At 31.6% G+C, this 22,853-nt stretch overlaps 1 protein-coding gene across 3 annotated transcripts in view; it reads left to right on the top strand.

Moving 5' to 3' along the window:
* The window catches only part of LOC128239038 (cubilin-like), a 159,729-nt gene that overhangs the window by 19,057 nt on the left and 117,819 nt on the right, over nucleotides 1–22,853 (top strand). For 2 of the 3 annotated variants that reach the window (XM_052955465.1, XM_052955464.1), the window contains exon 1: nucleotides 2,459–2,814. The exons of the other annotated variant lie outside the window; for it this stretch is intronic. The gene's annotated coding sequence lies outside the window, so the exon portion shown is untranslated. Of the gene's footprint in view, nucleotides 1–2,458; nucleotides 2,815–22,853 lie in introns of those variants that run through there. 3 annotated transcript variants of the gene reach the window in all.

Raw genomic sequence — 22,853 nt, forward strand, 5'->3', positions numbered from 1 at the left:
GTTGGCAACAAAAGTCTTTTTTTGCATCAGCGAACCCATTCATTTTAAACATATATGGTAAATTTTGCATCCAATTCAGTTGACCTTGATAACATTTAAGCAACTGTACATTGAATATAATATATCAATATTGTTGAAGCAGTTTATTAATTTAAATCAATACTTGAGTATTCTAACTTTCCTCTTAACAAAATTAGGAACCGTCTAGTTTCAGCAAGACGTCTTCATTTTGTTATTGAGTGTCTAATAAACTTTTGGTTCAACCGTTCTGAGTAAATAAAGAAAATAACTAACCGTGGAAAATTGAGGAGACGTACGTATCAAAAGGTTGTACTTAATGGTAAATTCAAATCACTGTATAGTAAATTCAAATCATTGAATTGTATATCCAAATCATGTAATGGTAAGTTCAAATCACTGAATTGTAAATTCAAATCATTGATAGGTTTATTCAAATCAATTGTCATATTCGAAGTGACACACAATATTATATTACCATATATATATCTCCATTGAAAAACTGTCAACTTTTTTTCGAAAAGATCACCAGAGCTCATAACAAACCCCAGGTAAAACTGTCCATAAATTTGATGTTTACATCGTTATAAGTAAATGTATCTCCTTGACTAACTAGTCACCATAATGGAACACTATGTGTTTTCCATGGTAGTAAATGCAGTTGTAGTATTTTAAGGTGACTATTCGGTCGTTCGGATGTTTGCTAAGTAGCACACAATAGTTCGATATATTGACAGATTGTCTAATGTTACGTCATATTCATATTTTGCATGTAATGTTGGCTGAAGATTATTTATGAAGAGATTGAACAATATCGGCGAAATATCTCCCATGAACTTATTATATTATCCTACGCGTATTCTTAACGCATGACTTTCCTTCGTTAAACATTTATCTAAGAATTGTTAAAATATTTCTATCCCTTCTTAAATTAGTTTGTACAATAATGCATTTCTGTTAATTCAGTAAAAACACTCGACATTCGAACTAGACAATATGTAGTCATCTAAGCGCCGTGATTAGCGCACGCACTTCTCACGTTGGCAGCCCGAATTATATTTATTTGCCTGGGTGCACGTGAGATTGATTTGAGGTCTCTAAGTCGGACAAGTGGGTTTCCTCAGGGTACTAGATTTCCACCACAACACAAAACCACACTCTCGCAGAACATCTCGCCGAGTGATTAATACAATGTTGTAATGACTAATTTCAAAGTGTTGTTAAATTTAAAAAAAATGTAAAATTGGGTGCCTGCTTACTATTCAAATTTTAATATCAAACATTTAAGTCGTTTTTTTAAAACGATTGTTCACAGCTTTCCAAAACAGGGAATCAGTGCCACCGCTATTCATATCATTCGACGGTGTGTTTTAGTACTGGCACAATAGTAAAATCTGACCATATATTTGGGAATGTCCCTGAATCAAGGAAATTATTAAATTATATTGTAATTTGTCGCCAGCACAGTCAATTAATTGAATAAAAATAAAAATTTCGTTTAGTGTATTGTCGGTACCGACAGAGTATTTTGTTTTAAGTGTTCAATGCTGTTTTGAATCTCACTTTTGTTAATTAGGTTTACCATACGTTTTCTTATATGAGTGTTGTTGCTCGTCAAAGTTTCTTACGTAAGACCCTTCTTCATCGGACTCCTTTATAAACTGATTACGCCTACAAATAGTATTTGTTAAAATTATGTTAAAGCGTGCATTTGTATTAAAGGTGCATGATAAAAATGCAACTTGAAAAATGTGTCACATTTCTTGCGAATGGGGTTGTTAACGTCTTTTGAGATATCCTTGTAGAAATGGACTGATAAATAAAAGTGTTCAGACAAAAAAATAAAATAATTATCTTTTCAACTTACGATTATAACAGATACAGGTTATGTCAGAGTATGGCGTCGTCATCATGTTGACGTCGTCGGTTGCATGATTCCAATCTTAACTTGAGACCTACTATATACTCATGTAACTTAATACAAGCGTTCTTGAAGACGATAAACACAAGTGAAAAATATTTTCTAAGTAACTTTATTTCTAGTTATTTATTATCTTTTTATTTATGACTTAAGAAACATATTACTTAGTCTTAAAATAACAGTCTTTTCCACGACCTTAACAAGGTACATGGCGTAACGGTATCAGGTGCAAGAACAATTGATTTGCGTTTGTTAATTTTAATAGAATGATTAAATTAAAAAAGATAAGTTTAGTTTAGTTAAGTTGTAAAATGTATTAATTTTGAGTATGTTTGTATGTTAAAACATGCAACAAATTATAGATAATAACTAGCCTACTTGCATTCAACAATTCATATTGCTTCTTGTTTAGTATGTTCTAGGCTCGCGGTAGACCAATAGTTTTAACCTGCGGGCTGGTGCATTTGTAAAACCTTTATTGAATTTGAAAATATAATAATACGGACGTTTGGCAGAAATTCCAACCGTCTGGATACTGACAAAAGCCACAATTGATCGCTGGCACTTTCTTATAAGTGTTAACATTGGGGTATTGTTTGAAAAAAGGCATTCTGCTGTTATTGTTCAGAATGGGATATTGGAAAATTGTCTATACCAGTGTGTGCAATATGAGGGAGACAGAAATAGGTTTTAACATTTGTATTAAGCCTATACTATTCCAGTAATTGAAGTTGTCTCAGGATTTGGGGAAGCATAATTAACCAAACTTTCCGATGATACCGCTTGTAAAAAAAATAAGAACGGGTTTACATGAGAACGTATATTTGTGTGTCGATGTGAATTTCGCAAATGTGGATTTACTTCTAAACTTTCTGGTAATTTGTTTTATATTTATTCTTTTTATGCCATGTTTGCTTCCAGTTCCTCAAACATGCATTCCTAAAACATGTTTATTTTGGTCAGTTTTACATTTTTTACAGGCGCATGTTTATCTCCTTGCTAAAGTATTATATTTTAGGTGGAATAACGTTAGTTGTTCTTGTTACTACAACATTAAGGGTAAGGGTAAGAGTTTAAAGCATTTCGGTACAATCATTGGTCCGTAGAAAAGTAAAATATAGTTAAATTAAGGGCTTTCCATATTGCAAGATTGGGTGGGGAAGGGCGAAAATAACAACGTTTCAAAAGATCGTCTATTTTTTCACAAATGCTTTTTCATTTTGTCTAAAGACATTTCCACAGATGAAGTGCAAATTTTTTTTTATCAAAATCTGATAAATTATTCCTTTCCTACACACTTGCTCAGCTCCAGATTACAGCTACGAAGTTGTATTTTTCTTTTGCTGTAAAAGTTAGTGCTATCGCTTTTGAGGACATTTTGTACCATATCGTCAATGCTACTACTACCTATCAGATTTATTCGATGAATAAGATGCTTTTTCTTTTATATGATTTACTGTTAATCATAATTACACATTGATATGTCCTCTTGTTTTTTTGTGTGCTTAATATAAGAAATTGGCATGTTCTCGCCTTCAAGTAATGGTAATTGATAACCCGCTAGGAAAAATTTGTCGGTGGGTATTCAATTATGTTTATGAATGCGGAAGGTTAATTTTTTTATTTTTTTTTTAATCTTTGACTGCAACTTTGTAGACCACCAGCGGAAGGAGCGTTAGGGTTAAGTACTGTTCCTTTGTCCATTTCGTGTTATCTTATTTACAATAAATTGTTTTACACTGCCCGCCGTATTTACATATTAATCAAAGTCCGTGTTTTGTAAACACCTTAAACTGTCTGTAAATAAGAATTTCCTTCCATGTTCATCCCCTGATTTATCCTCATGAGATAAAAGCAAATAAAAAAGAGCGACGCATGGTTTTGCAATAAATGTGCTTGAAATGTTTCCGGGAAATGCTGATCAAGGATAACTTGTTTTATAATGACAACTATCATCAAAGTAGTAAAAACACACAAGGAACAATTTGTCTGCTCTTTTTTTGCGTGTTTACATATTTTTTGATGGCTATTCGAATTGCTGTTTGATGCTGCTTAGTTAAAGAACAGTAGTTGTGCAGATGCTTGAAGGAAAAAACTTCCGACAAGCCGAACAGAATAAATGAATACAAGTATTAAATGTTTATAAGTGTGTATGTTATTGCAATAGTTCGACTTAGAAAAAATACTTTTAATATGAACGCATTGTGCTATTTCGACCCAGATGGATTACCGATGCATTATGCTATTTCAGTGAAGAAGGAAGACCGCTCAATATCAATGCATTGCGCTATTTCGACCTAGAAGGAAGACCTTTAAATGCCAATGCTTTGAGCAATTTATAGACTTAAAATCACGACAGGAATTTTAGCATCAAAATTGCAAGAGCAGTTTTATCGCCACAATGTCATCTCGTCAATTAACTTGTTCATGTTAGATATGGCCTTTAGTATATAGTTTATATAGAGTATAAACGTTAAAAACCCGTTCTGGTTTTGTGCCATTGGTGTATGTTGCATAACACGATGTATAGTTGGCCAGTTGTTTGTCTCACTAATAAAGCAGACACAATGCACTTCCTCAGATTAAGTTGAAAATGATTTATACTAGCAATATATGTGTATGAATGTAAATATCTGTGTACACAAACGTGAATTAAAGTTAACATGTATGTAAATGTGTTTGAATGTTAAAATGTGCGTATGTTCATGTTTATGAATGTTTACATGCTTGTATGTTTATATGAATGAATGGTATATGTAATCTTGTCATTGACAAACGCATTCCCCAAATGACATTGGATGGTGACCTTTCTCTCTACTATGAATCTCTTAAATAATAATACTAATTACATAAATGGAATGTGCATATGCGTTACCTAAACCTTACATTTATTGATAATCATAATGATATCTCATTACTATAAACTATTTTCTGAGTTTATAGAAATATATAAGTCCAATACAAATGATATTTCACTGTTTCATAAGTGAAATAATAATTCAATACTTTTATTTGTTTCGCATTTTTAGTAATCTCTCACATCTTAAACGGACGTCATCGTTCAAAGGGCTTGGACGAAATTGCAACGACGTCATTTTCGAAATAACGTTTTATTCATGTATACTTTAGCGCGATTTTCTGAACAACTTCAATTAACTGTCATAATATTTTTTTGCTTATAATAAACAAAGAAAAATTGTGAAACAACTTGTCAATTGTTGTCATTTTACGCAAACAGAAACTCGCTTTATACATTTTCCTACACTCTTTTCATATATTATTTATTAAATGGCAACTCATGTAAGATTCTATGCAGAACGAATTTTGAGCTTCATGAAGAATTTGATGCGTGCGATATAAAACTTGAGGAAATTAAGAAGGGTGTAATGATAAGTATTTAAATATTATACCTTTTAAACTTTCAAAGAAAACGAAAGGAGGTAATGTCAGATTATGCGGCAATGTCCTAGCCGTTTATGTTAGAGAAGGCCTTGTTGGCGTCGTTGATGTGGAGGAAACACTAAATCACTGGTAAAAAATTGATACCATTAAATATACTGTTATAAAACTTGTATTGCGTTCAAGTGTATTATGTTTTCATTTTTAATCTCCTGACACTCTTCATTTATCATTAAAATACCGATTCCTTATCAACATTAGTGTTTAGGCGTTCAAATAAAGTTCATCTCCATAAAGTCTTAGACCAAACGTCATTTAAATGAAATTACATTTGTTTTATAATTTTTCCTAGATAATAGAGGTCCAAACAATTAAGATAAGGCCTATAGATTAAGTTTGTAAATCGTGCACTTTTTGTTTCAGTTTTATATTTAAATATGTTTTGTTTTGTATATCCATACATGAATCTAAACCCAGAGAGTCAATAAAATACTTATATGCAATAAGATTCTGATTGATTCTTGGTTGATCGGTTTAAGTATATGCGTCGTCAATACTTAAAGGTTGCATGTTGGTGCGGTTTTTTTCTCAATCTTGATTGAATTGGACAAATAAATAAAATGGACGTTTGGCAGGAAGCCAAGATTGAGCGCTGGCTCTTCCTTTTACGAGTTCTAACAGAAAGCATTGACAAAAGGTCAATCTTTCTCAGATCAGATTTTGAAATTTTTTGAAAGACGGCAAATTCAGTCAAGAAGAAGTAGAGTTCAACATTTGTGCTGGGCCTATTTCGTACTTAAAATTGACGTTTTCTAACAGTTTGTAGAAGCATTAACAACTAAACTTTCCATATGCTGCTTGAAAATTAGTATTTATTAGATTATGTGAGTGACATTAACAAATCTCTGGTAATTTTGTTATATATTTAGTAATTTCCTCCAGCGTTCCAGTACTTAACACGTTCATAATGATTATAATAATGATTTTTTTGTTTCGGTTTACTACTTTCTACAATGATATAATTCTTTAGTTGACATAGTCCTAAAGTTTCTTGGATGTTGGTATTGGTGAAATTTTAGTTTCGGTGGGTTCTGATTTAAAGGTTTACAATACGTTTATTTTGTCTTAGAGTGTTTCTAAATATAGTTGTGTATTTCTGTAGTCGCAAGTACAATAAATTAGCATTAAAAACAGGAAAAAGAGATATGCGTACTAAGAACTACTAAGAACTACTGATTTGCCGGACTTAAACGCCGTAATTCAAAATGAAACCCACGCATGGTTACGGATCTTAAGGAAGTTGATGTAGTTATTTAATGATGAAGGACGACCTACTGCTGATGTAAAACCACCAACAAATGAAATACAACTTAAATTCCGATTTATCAGATCACAAGGCTTCGGTTAAAAAAAAAAACAGTCAATAGGAACCGACACTCTTCTATGAAAGTCAACTGGAAATTAAAAAAAAAGATCATTTAGTGCTTTAGCGAGATTCATTGTAGGACGTATAATTAAAACTATTTAATATTAAGGGGCTATACTAGGTATGATGAAATAGCGAAAAAAAGAAGAGAAAATTGTCGAAAACTGACACAAAAATGGTATCGATGAGTACAATGCATTGAAACTAACTAACTGAAGTACCACATGGTTTACAATTAATTTACTTGTTCGCAGTTTTTTCATAATTTTACATTAAAAAAAGATTACTAGGTATGAATACCTAGTAGAATTCATTCTTATGCGTGATTGGCTAGTCGATTCTATCACGTGGTATTTTTTTTACAATTATGATATCAAAGAGAAAATAATTTTATTAAATAATTGTCCTGAGATTCGTTACAGAAAAAAATGTTTGGTGCCAATCTGGTGTATAGTCCCTTTAAGTAATGTGGAAGCCATTAATCAAATACTACAGCCCTATAGTTTATACACAAAAGTTTACCATAAGAGAGATCCTTCGGAACCCCCCCCCCCCACATACTATTCTTTTAAACAGTTTGAACATAGAACCGGTTTATTGGCTGTTCGTTGTCAGCAACAGTTGGAACATCAATGTAGTGTCCCCACAGCACCGTTTTTAGCAGTTTACTATTTATAATACACACTTACCTAAACTTATATTTAGTTGTGTTCAATAATCAAGAACAAATACTACATATGAAGCCACAAACTAATTCATATTTTCATGAAGACGTGCACTGTATATTATGTCTATATAATTATATCGAATACATCTAATGCTTAGGAAACTCGAGGTTTTAATTTGATTAAAAGGCAAACGACGTATTGCTGTGAAAGAAAAATGTAGCTTTTTAACAAAACTAAGCACCAATTTGAATTATTATAAACATATTATGTCAATGGCGTTTGTTCTTTCTGCTGTTAATTGTTTCGCAATAATATCGGTAATAAACTCTTCAGATGAAATGAGGTTTGCAAGTTGTTGTTGATTTTACCCTAATAGAGGGTGTTTACTATGTTCTTACGAACTATTGACTATAAATGTGAACTGCATTAGCAATTAGAGGTGTACGTGCTCATGTTCTTGAAGATACACAAACATGTACAAATTTCGTTTAAGTTAAAATATTTACTTAAAGCTCGCTGATAACCGCGGATTTGTTTTTCTCATGCTCAGGTAAACGATTGTAAACGACGTAGTGAACAATTAAAGTACACGTACCCGTACAAGATGTGTTTCACAACCTTTCTACCAAGATATACTTGTATTCGAAAAAAAATCAGATGATGGCCCATTAGGATGTTTCAGTTGCACGTTATGATATGGCAATGCATTAATTGATACCAAAAACATGACCAAAGATTAAGTAAGGTTCAGGCTAATTTGACATTATATTCTTAAACTTATGCGTCTTATATCAAAGCGTACCGTTATGTGCCTAAAGCCTATAACCTTTAAACCAGTTCTATGTTTGTCTCCTTGGCTTCCAGTAAAATATGTAGTTCTCTCGGTCGGACAATGATGTGATGAGGCTAAATATAAGCTTATTAGCAAATAAATGTTGCCATAGATATGAAAATTAATCCAATTTGAAGCATATAAAGGTGAATAAAGCCTGACGTAATTTTGTGCAAAACACCAAATAACGCCGAGACAGAAGGGTTGTAAACGAAATAAATTGTCTCCTACTCATAAACAAGCATATATAATGTATTGTTTTGAAATGTCTGAAACATTGATAAGTGAGCGTGAAGTATCTGTCTTTTTGGAGGGTACCAAATAACTGTTTTTGAATACCCCACGCACCCGAACACCCCGAAAAGACATATTAACACCTGTATGTGTTTCTCATAGGCGACGTAGTCAAGGAATAACCTCCTTTGTTGGAACCTATGCTGGTTGACTGAATTACTTGCAAGAGCAGACAAGCAGAGTGATAGCTTCAACAGCGAGGTTGAGTTACTTGCGACAGAAAACAAGCAGCTTGAAATCAGCCTACTTTGATAAAAGAGAAAAATAGATGATATAAACCAGCATGATAGGAAATTGTGCCTGAATGTGTCCGATAAACCAATGGAATCTCCTGCGGAGGAACTTGATAAGAAGGTAGCTTAGCGGGATAACAATGCTGATTTAACGTTGACTATTACTGAGACTGCTATCATCAATAGAAACGCGCGTAATTCGAAAGATAACATGAGTTCATTACAGTATGTAATACATTTAAATACATTTTGTTCGGGATCTCCTGTCCCTTGTCCATAACCAGAGATAGGATAACCACGAATATTACAGCAGGCATTTGTGAATGTGGACATTATGTAGCTCGCAAAATATTTTTTTTTAAACAATTTAGCCAATGTCCTTAAAAAACTTGACTTGAAATAGTTAAGCGTGTAAAATTTACGAACCACATTGAATATAAAACCGGTACCACAAATTTATTGAAGACGGCACTGTTGATAACGAATAAATACCCTGGCGTCCACGTAATGTGATATAAGTATGACTAATTCGAAGCGGATATGACTATTTCGAAGCAGATATGACTAATTCGAAGCGGATAAGGTCGTTTGTTTGATTGTTTGTGGTCTTTGTTCGCGAATATATTGTTGTAAGCTATCATTGTTTTGGTTTTAAAATTAAAATTTATCTTCAAAAAGGTCTATGAATTGAAACCCGGTTACATCTGAAGGTACTTCATATTGAATTTTATAAGTGTATCTCATGCTTTTGAGAAAGAAAACTTTATGTTCACCATATCTCTCTCTTCGCTAGAAACCCAGAGTTACTTTAAATTAAGCAATTAGGAATTGATTATCAAACATATTTACTAATTACGTCTTAAGGATGACATTTAGTTAGACAATTATGTCACAATAGTTTCCCTTTTCAATCGCCAAAGATTTGTATGCTTTACAAAACATGCGTTGTTTTGATATGAACCTTGTGAAAAATAGCAATTTCTCAACTTCTGAAAAAATGTAATGTCAAAGCATGGCGTCATCATCATTGTAGAAGACGGCAAAGTCATTGTTGTCGTTCTTTAGAGGTGCACCTAAATATTGGCTTAGCTTTATTACAATTATAATTCGGTCATGGAAGTGGTATGTTCAGGAATGCAAACCACCTCAGTGTGGCATGCTTCGTAACTTATTTTAATAAAAAAATCAGGTTAACGATTTAATACCTACACGTGTAGTTACATTCTTTTGTAAGTACTTCTTTTAAATAGAATGATGAAATCGCATACAACAATTCAAATATTAGCGCTCAAGACTTTAAATTGAGTTTGTAAATCAAGCACATCATATATAAGTTTATTTACATACGTTGAAAAGATTTATTTATGTTTCTAAATCTAAAAAGTAGATATCCTACATGAAAATAATTCAAAATGAAAACAGTTATAAATCTGATTAAATGTATATCAGCGTGCATGTCATTGAAATAGTTCCACCTCGAAGTAGTAACATTTAAAATCAATAAAATGTGCCATTTAGAGATAAAAGCAAGGACATGCATGTCAGACTCTCAATTGCTACTTTACTTTTTTCATCAAAATGACATTTAATCATTTGAGTAATGCGTGCAGCCAACACGGCCTTTCAAATATGTATTTGATATACGGTTTGTATACACTATTCCAGTTAAAATACAGATTATTGGGCCTCTCCTGTATAATTCATTACTAGATGTTGAACCTTCTTAAGAAGAGGGCAAAATGGAAGAAAATCATTAACAGTTTAATTCAGAATGAAGATTATTATAAAATATATGAACAAGTGTAAATATGTGTACATTTTTGTATGTACAAATATATAAATATTACCATTTTTGTTTGCACACATGTATGCCTGTTATTTTTTGCATCTAAACGTGTTTAAATGTTAAAATTTTTGTTTGTAAAAATAAATGAATGTTATTTTATTCATTTGAATACGTGTATGTATGTTATCATTTTGTTCATGTAAATATTATTAAGCGTGTAGTGTTATATCAGACTAATATTATGTTTGTGCTTATGGTTTAACTCTGAACTAAAGATGCTACCTGTTCAATCGAAAGATTTAAACACCGTCCTTATGTCGTCTTATTAATTGTTTATTCATTAAAGATGTGGTTCCATACACTAAGATATTTAAAGGGTATTTTAACGCTTGCAACGCTTGCTCACTTCATTCGCTGTCCTACTGCAAATTATGTCTGAGGACAGAAACTTTGTTGTTACTTAGTTTTCATTTACCATGCTGAGGCCAACTCCAATGACGATGTTTTATACTTGTTTTATGTGCGTTTTCTTTTAGCGTTGTTTCTTCTATTTTTGTGTAAATTTGACCTTGATTTCTGCGCCTTTAAATATATTCTTAGTAACTGGACTTTTCCCTGTAGTTTACATTCTTTAATTAAATAAACATCCCCCTTAATGTTTAAGAGGCAGTTGCACAGGACGACCAAAAAAGTATATTGCCAAGAGAGTGTTACTATAAATGCTCATTTAAAAAATATCTAAAGAGTTATTTTTGTCATTTTGAAATGAATCGACAGATTCCTTATTAAAATAGAATATAAATGAATAGTGAAGATAGAAAAGGTGATTGCATTTCATCTGAATATCCTGCTAAAGTATAACTGAAATTGGAAATGATCATTAATTTCCAAGAAATATTCCCGTTTCAGAAGACTATGTGACAATTACTGTGATAATGAAATTGTAGCATTGATTATTTAAGTTGGCTTCAACTTTTCATAACTTTATAAAGAAATCCGAAAACTGGTTCAGCCTTTTTCGTCTTTTGTCTTCTGTATATAATCTACAATTTATTACCAGGAAAACTAGCTCCAGGCTGATAAATAAGTTTCAAAGAATTGTTTTGGAGACTTTTTCCAATTAATTTCATTGTAGTAATTGTATTGGGAGAAATAAGTTGCCAAATTCACACATTGAGATGGCTTTATTGGCTCTTCAGACACAACTTTTTTGTTGCTTATTATTTACAGTGTTGTTCTATTTCTTTGCTTAGTTTTGCATACAAAGAGAAATTGTCAGCTTATAGACACAGGACAAACACGTTTTAGATCAGACTCATTTTGATCATGCTATGCAGAAATGCATTGGTTATCTTTCTTTCTTCCCGCTAGAAATCTACAAATATTTATTCACAATACATATGAGAACAGTATATTGTGCATAATAATAATCTGGTTACGCGTTTACGAGACATTTTCTGACATAATATCGCCCCATTAGTTTCTATCTATTATTTGCGAAAGGCCCATGAGGGAGCAGATGAAAAGGTCATGATTTGTCTGCTTTATGAAGAATGGGAATGCTTATTGGGTGTCTGTGATATGAAACGAATGGAAAACAAGGGAACGATAAGGGTGTTTGGACAGTAGGACATCCCTTTTAACTGTTTATTTTCCGAAGAAAAATGAGGAGTTGACAGAGCATTACATCATCATAGTTGTATATGTCAATAGCGCGATGCAACACTTTAATGTAGCTTGAACCATTAAAGGTATTCGTAAAACGTGAATGTTTTTATTACAGCACTACTCTCAAGTCTATGATGTTTTCATGCTCATGTGATACTCTTGATCGCATCTTCATGATATGTTCATCTACAACTAATATCATTTAATATAAAGGCTTTGGGATAAAACATCTCGACTTAGAAGTATAACCATGAAATATCCAGGCGTTTTACTAGAATAATTTAACCTTAAAATAATACCATGCAAAATCAAAGCAAAGTGCTAACATATCTCAACCTAGAAGTATCACCATACAATATCTAGGCGTTTTAGTAGTATAAGTTGACCTAGAAGTAATATAATTCGACCTAGCAATATTTCCTTGCAGTATCAAGGCATTGTGCTAGTTCGACTAAGGTGTATTAGCATGCAATATCAAGGCGTAGAGTAAATATTGTTCGTAGATGTGATATCATGAAGTATCAGGGCTTTGTGTTGTTTTGTGATAAAAATCATTGCATGTATTTCAAATTGCTTTTCGACTTTCATAGTCAAAATCGTATTAATAGAATATTGCATGTTTATGCATTTCCACTGTTGATTTGGAAAAAAAATACATACACTATAAAAAGTCAAAATAATTGATCATTGTACTGATCTTGTATTTATCCGATGCATATTGGTCATTTAGTCGTTGATCTTACTTATGGAGGAAATAAAATGAAAAAGTACGAACTATTTTCCCAGTTTTAGTACAAAATGATACTGATAACAAAATAACAAAGTACATGTTTTTGGATCTTAATATTTATTTATATGTTTACGTGTTTGAATGTAATTATTTGGTGTGTAAACCTGTTTGAATATTAAAATGTTTGTATGTACATGTATATATGTATATATATATATATATATATATATATATATATATATATATATATATATATATATATATATATATATATATATATATATATATATATATATATATATACATGTTAACATTTTATTATGAATACGTGTACGCCCGGTTACATTTCGGTATGTACAAGTGTAAGCGTGTTATCATTGTCTTAGTACTCTTGTATTAATTGTAATATTTGACTATGAACATGTGAACGGTGTTAATATTATTTAGTGTTTCTTTCCGACTAGTTTTAAAGCATACATCAGAGTAAGATGGGATGTGTGTGTGGCATAGCTCTAAACCGAAGATACTACCTGTTGGAACGTTATTTTAAGACACCATCTCCATGAAGTCTGATTATAAAGGAACATTCCAGTGAAGATGTGGCGGTTAACACTAATTAAAATATTTAAAATTAATTCAGTAACATATGTAATGCTTGCTCGCTTCATTCGCTGCCTGTATGCATATTATGCATTAAGAGAGATTTGAATAAACATAAGCTTTAGTGTTCACAAGGAATTTGTACTGCACGGCAATAGAAATATTCTTTCACGAACTCTCATTCTGTTTTTTTTTCTTTCGGTAAAGAAAAATCATAAATTATAAAAGATAATAATATATATATTAAATACCTATATTGTAACATATTTTGTTTTCATTTTGTTTATTTTGAGCTAGGTTTAATCTACCCCAAGTGACAGATTCCTAATAAAATGAAAAAAAAAATAGTATGAAAGACATTGAATTGTATCTTAATACCTCGCCAAATACCTCGCCAATGACTTGAGTTTGTCTTGATAAATAGATTTCCAAATAAGATTTCCAAGAAATCAATTCGATGCAGAAGAGTTTAAATCTGTAATTTGTTAAAATTATCTGTAATTTAGCCTATACGGAAAAGTGTAATAATTGGTTATTTACGTTGTTTTCAGCTTTTCATTTTATTATCATAAAACTCGAAAATTTGTTTCTTTTTTATGTAAATAGAGGTAATTAAATATGCTTTAATTAATATACACTCCATGCTGTTACCGAAACAACAAGCTGTATAATCATAAAAAAGTTTTTGAAGAATTGGTTTTAAGACTGTTCGTAATGTTTCATTTTTATTGCATTGGTTAAAAAGTGTTGCCAAATCCACACATAAACCTTTTGTTTTTCGGCTCTTCAGAAACAATTAGTTATTTTCATTTTCAAATGAGTGTTTCAGATGTTCCTAACGCATTTATAGTGTTGTTTTACCTCTTTGAGTGTCTTGAAAGTCTAGAAGTACTTTGGGTTTACCTATTAATTCTATTATGATTTGTTTTATTCACAAGTTTCCTCAAGTTAATGCATACTTTGATAAGACATACCATTCACGTTTTTACTTTTTGGGATAAGGGTGAGGTTATAGACACAAACTTATTGAAACCCTCAGTAAATTAACATTTTACTGACCGTTCCAAGGCGGTACCTTACTTTCCTTGATATATACCCTTAAGTCTATATACTATATAATTATATAGTGCGTTGTTTGTTGAGTTTTGTTTCATTGTTCTGTGTTTCCGGTTTGTGATTTTTTTTCTGCTCTTTGTCATTGGCGTTGACCCTGTGTCATATAACAGCGTTTATGGTTAAACTTTCGACTAGATGGACATGCTTCTTTTCATAAAAATATTGTAATCAATACACTTGAGAATTGCATCAAAAGTAAAAACACGATTACACGTAAAAATGACATTTGTTAATATAATGATGTCGCGTTAGTTTCTTTTTTCATTTCCAAAAATTGCAAGATGACTATCCAATTTCAACGATTTGTCACCTTTTAGGAAAATACGGGTATCTATGCAATGAAAATTAAGATATAAAATTATACATGAAATTATGAGTGTTGAGACCAAAAAATTGGTTTCTTTTTCAACTTTCGTATACAACAGATTGAAATTATGTCAATGAGTATGGCTTCATCATCGTCATTATTGTCGACGGCGTACTTGTTGTCGTCGTTTGTGTTGTACGTAACAATATATATATATATATATATTGATCTATATCAAGAACTTCTTTATTGTCAGGAACCTTGGTACACATGTTGATATGACAATACACTCAAGTGTGTAAGTTTCTCCCTCGTTGCTCTTGTTTTATCAATTGATGTACCTATTATTTAGCCTATATATTTTACACCTGTTTCCATATCCGCTACAAGTGAACAAGGCTTGATGAAATCAGATGCAAAAGCAATTGAATAACATTGTGTTTTTTTTAAAGTTTGTTTTCTTCTAAAAAAATTGTTCAATTTAAAATTGCAAATCGAATGCATTTCGAGTATATTTGTCTGTTCGAGTTTGGTTGAAATTCATAAATTTAATACTGGCAAAAGCAACAATCGAAACTTTTTTTGCACAAGTTCAATTTAGGACATTGACTAAAATGCCTTCGCATAATTAACATATGTATTACATGGATTAATTGTGGTTGGCTTTAATTTTTAACATTTTTAAGTTTCCATTTTTGTTAAGTCCTAAAGAGTCTGTGACGATGATGAAAGTGAAGTGAACGTATTAGTATTTGGTGAATTAAACGTTGACAAATGAAATATACTTTTTATGAACATTATACATGTATGTATTCCACGAAACGTTAGTGCAATACATAAGCATTGAACAAATATCGAAAGTAAACAAAGAAGCAGGGATAAATATAAATATGTAAGAACAACAGTTCTGCCAGACTGAAACGCCATAACATAATTAAAAGCCAACGCATGGTTGACGAAAACTGAATAAGCTGATGAGGTTATACAAAAAATGACGGCATATTTCTGATGTAAATTCTCCTCCAAATGAAAGACATCTTTATGTACGAAATATATCAGTAAGTTGCAAACTATTTGTTTAAAAAATACAAGTCAGATGTTGACAGAAGTTCATACTGTTCTATACAAGTGACAGTGAACACAATATTTCAAAAATATTTTTTTCTTTGCAAAAGTCACTGTAAGATGATATCTTGAAAACTGTTTATTAAGTTTGCAGAAGTCGTGTTGACCTTGAATCTTCGCACTAACGCAACAGTTTATACAGAGATACAAACTGAGGTAAATATTTTTCGGAAACACAAAAAATTCGCTCGGACACAGTATGCAGACAGTAGTCTCGGTTTCATTAGACCTGCTCGTTGATATCACTCGTAGTGTCAACGCTGTTAATGAGTCTTAGCCTCGGCATTTGCGAAAGTATATTTCCAGGGATCACTCAGTCATACCCAACACTCCAGCAGGACCAAAAATCTACACTGTGAAACAATCAACATGCTTCTTTGTCATTAAACAACCATGGATATTGGAGAGGTCACTTCTTATTTGTGTTTTACTGGATAACATTATATTTTGTATTTTATAATATACTTCTGTTTATTAAAGAGGCTGTACACCCTTCCTGGGATGTAAGTTATAGTGATCGCTCACAGTCTCTTGTCCGTCTGTTTGTCTTCAATATAACTACCCGAAATACCCATGGCCGTTATGCTTAAGGTGGTTTATGTTTAAAGTCCACAGCTGTGTTTTATAGACATGCACTATTGTCTCATATGAAAAAACGAACATTCAATGTCAATTGTCTGGGCTATCCTCATGTGGCATTATCCTTTCGCCGCAGCAATTTTAATATAACTGTTATGTACTTCGAGCGAAATATGAGTTTGCCTTTAATGTGTTTGATATGTTTATTGGGAAAGCATGTCAGGAATAAATATTTATGAAATTACAAATATCTGCATTATTGAAAGTTGGCAGTTGTAAAAAAACTAACTTCGGGAAGAAATCGTCTGCTATTTTAAATATTTGAATATTCCTTGATGGATTTTCTAAGTGCTTCAATGCTACAATTAAATCACATCTGTTAATAAGCGAAACAGGATCAATGAATACACTTATTAGATATGATTAAATCTGATTCAGCCAATATCAGTGTGTATGACATACATACAGTTCGATGAATGGAATACCTTTCGATATCAATGCATTGTGCTTTTTCGAGAAATTCCATCTCTTCATTTGAATACTGTGTAAAGAAAAATGGTCATTTTAATAATTATTTGAAAAAAAGTTTCTAGAGAATATTCTTCATAAACTATAGGTCGATTATTGGGCCGTTCTCACAAGCAATATGGTTTGCCGGTGAGTTAATTTACTCATGGAACGAAAAAGAAGAAAGGGAAATAATTAACAATTCGAATTCATCAGTTTTTAAAAAAAAAAATGATGATAATAACCAACTGTATGTACATCTAACTGAACGTTTACAAATTTATAGGATCACATTTATGGATGTTAAGATATTAAACATTTATTAAACAATGCGTGCAGCGCTTGATCGTTTCATTGTCTGTGTTAATGGTTATTATAAATGAAGAGAGATTTAAAACACATCAACGTAAATGTAAATGAGGTCATTGCACGGAACGATAATATATATTTTTGTTCACGAAATGTGAACTATAATAGCTCATTCGTTGTTCTTTTAATAAATATAACTCTGCATAACAAAGAGTTATATATTTTGTTTTTATCTGTGTTATTTAAAAATATATACCCAAAGTGAAAGATTCCTAGGTAGAATAGATACATTAACTATGCTATGTAAGAAAATAATGTATCTGGAAATCTTGTCTTAGTATCCAAGGAGTTACTGTACGTCAATTATCTGTAATATAGAATCTACGGAAAATTACGATTTTTGATTTTATGGTTCATAATTTACGTTGGCTTCGGTATTTGATTACTTGGAAATTGGTTTTGTTTTTTCGTCTTTTGTTCATAAAACAGGCTTAAAATAGTATAAACTCTATGTTTAAACCGGGGAAAACAAGCCATAATCAACATTAAAAAAATGTTTGATGGCGTCTTAGGGTTAATTTAAGGTATTGAACTAAGGGAGTGGAAGCGTTTCCAAATGGTTTATTCAGCCCGTCAGAAGCTCCTTTATTAGTTGCCCCTTATATTGATCTTTAGTAGAATGCTCATCAAAATGTTTCTCTAGAATTTACAGCATTAACATACCTTATTGCGTAATTTGCATACAAAGAGGAGTTTTTAGTATAAAAACAGAACACAGGCACATTTGAATCTTGCCGGACAGAAACGCATTCTACAATTAAAGAATGGTTGGTAATCTTTATCAACACCAGAAATTTCAAAATGTTTGAACTGCATATTCTACATATTTAAGGGACTCCCTCATGTTTTTTGAGCAAACTTTTTTCATGCATCTGAAAAACACTAATATAATAATAATTTCACTCTTTGCTACCGAAATTGAAGAAAAAAATACAAGTTTACACAAAACCTGTTTGTAGTAGGGTGCAAACCCACACCGGAACCGCTCGCCCACAAGCACTCATACAAACGGCGATGAACAATTAAGCACTTAAAATCTTTTTAATCGTGTTACTAACGCTTTTAGAAATCGAGGACCTCAAAGATAATATTTGAGCATATATCTAAATTTGTTGAAGGGTTCCAGCCGTCAGTATCTTTTAAGTCAACAATGTTCATGCTCTGTTATCACGTTATGCTATTAATATATGGTCAATATGTCAACATATCGTAGTCTAGTAGCTCAGGTGATGTTTATTCTTCCTTTCATAACGTTACCGGCATCGTTTTGCAGCCAACCAAAAACAAGATATATTTTTATAATCAATATCATAAACTAAAGCAATGATAACAAAAGTGTTTTCAGATGCATGACTGGGAAAACTATCGAACCAAAATCTTCTTAGTTAAAAATTGCAAATCATTAGTATATAAAGCGACCTAGAATATGAAGTATTCAGAAAATCTCGTAATTTAGTAATGACGTTGTGTTCACTAAATTTAGATTGTACTAAGATGATACTTTCGATGTTGTTGATTTTGTAATTGCATGTTTTATCATTCTGGGGTTGGGTTGAAAAGGTCAAAACGGTGAAGAGAATGGCATCTGGTAATACATACAAAAAAAGTTTACATCACTAAAACATAATGGGACTTTAATTTCAAATAAATATTCTGTTTTGTTCTGTTCACTTAATATCATTTTCAAACATTTTTAAATAATTTATAGATTAAGGACAAAAACAAATCACAAGTGACTTGCGGAGAAATTTGACACAATAAGGTAAATGCGCGATTTAAAAAAAAATGTTTTGAATCATCACTGAAAATAATAATAATAATAATAATAATAATAATAATAATAATAATAATACTTAAAATAATGATAAGAATAATAATAACAATAAAAATGAAAATGGTAAAAATAATAGTTTTTAAAAAATATTTAAAAAGCATAATGATCAAAGCCAACATCATGATAAAATGATTACATCATTTATCCTGCTTTAACACTGTATTACCACAAGAACTGTTTCCGACATGAAAACAAGATCATTTGCCAGAATGAAGTTAATAGTGCAAGAATTATGAATAATATGCAGCTTGTGTGGTAGGTATAAACATTTGGTAAGAAACGTTTACCACAAAATTGTTTTTACATAGATTGATTATAAACATTATGTGCATTTCTCAAATCGTTGTTACAATATATGAGCATAAAAGACATATCGATAACAAATGCAACACGCAGAAAAAGATAAAGACGTCAGATCTACAGATTTCCCAGACTGAAATGCTGAAATATAATTAAAAGCCAACGCATGGTGTCGGATGAAGAGAAAGAAGATGTAAAGGACGACAGGTCACTGATGTTAATCCTCCTCCAAATGAAAAACAACTTCATTTCCCAATATCGTTATAATATCGCAAGGATTCAGTTTGTTAACCGAATCTCGTTATAATAGCGCAAGGATTCAGTTTGTTAACTGAATTTCGTTATAATATCGCAAGGATTCAGTTTGAAAAAGAACCTGATTTTGACAGCAATAAAGCGTTCAATAAGGGACCATTAAGCAGAATATTAAAACAACAACTTTACAATCGCAACAGATTTATATACAATTGAATATTATCAAAGCATTGAATAATACGTTTGTACACAGTATAAAAGTAGCAGTCTCAATTTAAATAAATTGAAAATTTAAAAACATTTTTATAACAAAGGATTAGTCATATCCGAAGTCTCTGTTGAACCAAATCATGTACAAATACACTGTGAAGCAATAAAATGTTTGTTTACATTAACATATTATGTACATTAAATATCAAGATTGTGCCAAAGCCAACGCCAAATACCATGTGTTTTTCGTTTTAAAGTTGTTTAATGTTTGGTATTTGATGATTGGCTAAAAGATTGCTCTATACATAAAAATAATTCAGCGAACATGAAGCAATATTTGGTGTCGCTATCGTTGTAATTTGGAACCAACGCGACATATTCCTGTTCAAAATAGACACATTTGAATCGATTATTAATATCTAAGGAATAACCTCGTTTCGGAAGAGAATGTAACAATTATCCGTAATGCTGATAATGAAAATTATAACATTCATTATTAACGTTCACTTGGCTTAAGCTTTTCATTCCTTGATAATGAAATCCGAACAAATGGTTCAGCTTTTTTCGTCTTCTGTTCATTAAAAGGGCTTAAAATAGTATAATCTGCATTATATTACTAGGCAGACAATCCCCTTAGTTATAAACAAGTTTCAAAGAATTGATTTTAAGGCATTTTGCAATTAATTTCATAGGTATTGTATTGGAAGTAAGGTGTTGCCCAGACTTGACACTTGCAGAAATAATGTTGTCCGATTCGTGTCCAATTATTATTTCCCAAAGGTAAAACAACTGGGATGCATAAGCAGTTATTTGTCAGCTTTATAAAAAATGTTGCCTTGCATATGAAACTAACGGAAATCAATATAAAGATCAAGGAGTCCTGAAAATAAGAAAAAGTTATTCTTTTTTAACTTTCAGTTGTATGAAGAAAATGAAGTAATATCAGAGTATGCCGTCATCACCGTTGCAATTGTCATCTGCGTAGTGCAAGACTTAAAAGTTGGCTGAACTTTTGTACCATTAAACATACTGCCATGAAACGTTTAAGTTCATTAGGACCAAAAAAAAACTTTTTTATATTTTCTTACTCGCATAATGTTCTGGATTAATTATTTGGGATAAGCTACCTTACCATGTGTTTACTCCTTTTTTCTACGTAAAACTTATTAAGACTCAAGCTTAAAGACATTCTGGTGCAATATCATTTGAATCCTATTTCGTTAAAGTTTGTGTTTTGTTATAGAATGAAGAATGAAAAATTTGTACACATCATTATAGAATTAATTGATAAACGCTTTTAATTTAATGGTTGCAAAACTTGCTCATTTTATATAAATATTTGTATATTTCCCTGCTCACACATGCATCGCAATATAGAAAGTAAATATTCTACTTGGATGCAAATGTTCACATTGTTTTTGGACAATTTGTCCGCAAGTATTAATTCCCTTGTCATGTCTGCTGTGCATTTTTTTTCCAAACGTTATCGAATTGGACAAATCAATAACAAGAATGTTTGGTATTAATCTTCGTTTTGATACTGACAACAGCCACATTTGAAAGTTGATACAATCTTACAGGAGTTCATTTGGAGATCATTGACAAAAGATCTTTTTCTGCTTTTGTTCGGAACTCGATTTTAGAAATAGGTTAAAGCATTTGTGCCAAGCCTATGTTGTTCAAGTAGTTGCCTTTGCTCTTGATATCGAGAAGCATAAACAACTAAACATTCACGATACTGCTTTGAAACAAAATAAGAACTAGTTAACGTAAGAACCTTTATCTGTGTGTCGAAGCGAGTTAGTGCCCTTTGAAATTATATCTAAAATATCAGGTAATCTTTGTCTAAATTAAGTCTTTTCATCCAATGTCCTTTTCAGGTTCTGCATATGCTATTACAAATTATGGCATGTCTTACACTTGTCTATATTTCCAATGAACTCTTCCATAGCTTTTCTGGAATTTCTTTTAAATCATAATTACCTCATGCAAAATTATTCACATGTTCATAATAAACATTAAAACGGTTTCATTGTGATACGGTTTATAATTTCCTCATGTTCTCGTATTTTGATTCCTAGATGCTGGTTTAGTCTATATATATGTATTTATATAGCCTGGTAAAGCGTTGATTTGTTTGTCTCGACATAATAATTATAGCATTTAGAGAGTTTTGTTAAAATGATTGGTCTACAGCTTTGTCTAAATATTGAAACTAAACACTCCCACACACGTCATTTAAAAGTATAAACAGGAATAAAGGTTTGGTTTTACCTGTAGAAGTTTTTAAATATTCCATAACACTTAGCTAATTATGTTTTTTCCTACTATTACTAATCCTGCTGCTGCTGTTGCTGCTGTTTCTGCTGCTTCTATCGCTGCTGCTCTGCTGCTACTACTACTACTACTACTACTACTACTACTACTACTACTACTACTACTACTACTACTACTACTACTACTACTACTACTACTACCACTACCACTACTACTACTTCTACCACCACTACCACTACAATACTAAAACAATTGTTTGTAAAAAGAAAACGGTTGAAAGGAAACATTGATGTTTTATGTAAATGAGAGTATTTACATTTCAAGACTTGCAACAGTAAGTTCGGTATCATTTAAGCAAAACAGTACGAACTCTATTGCTTGAATATGTAATAATCAGCA

Source organism: Mya arenaria, chromosome 6 (genome assembly GCF_026914265.1).
Source record: "Mya arenaria isolate MELC-2E11 chromosome 6, ASM2691426v1".
NCBI classification, from domain to species: Eukaryota; Metazoa; Mollusca; class Bivalvia; order Myida; family Myidae; genus Mya; species Mya arenaria.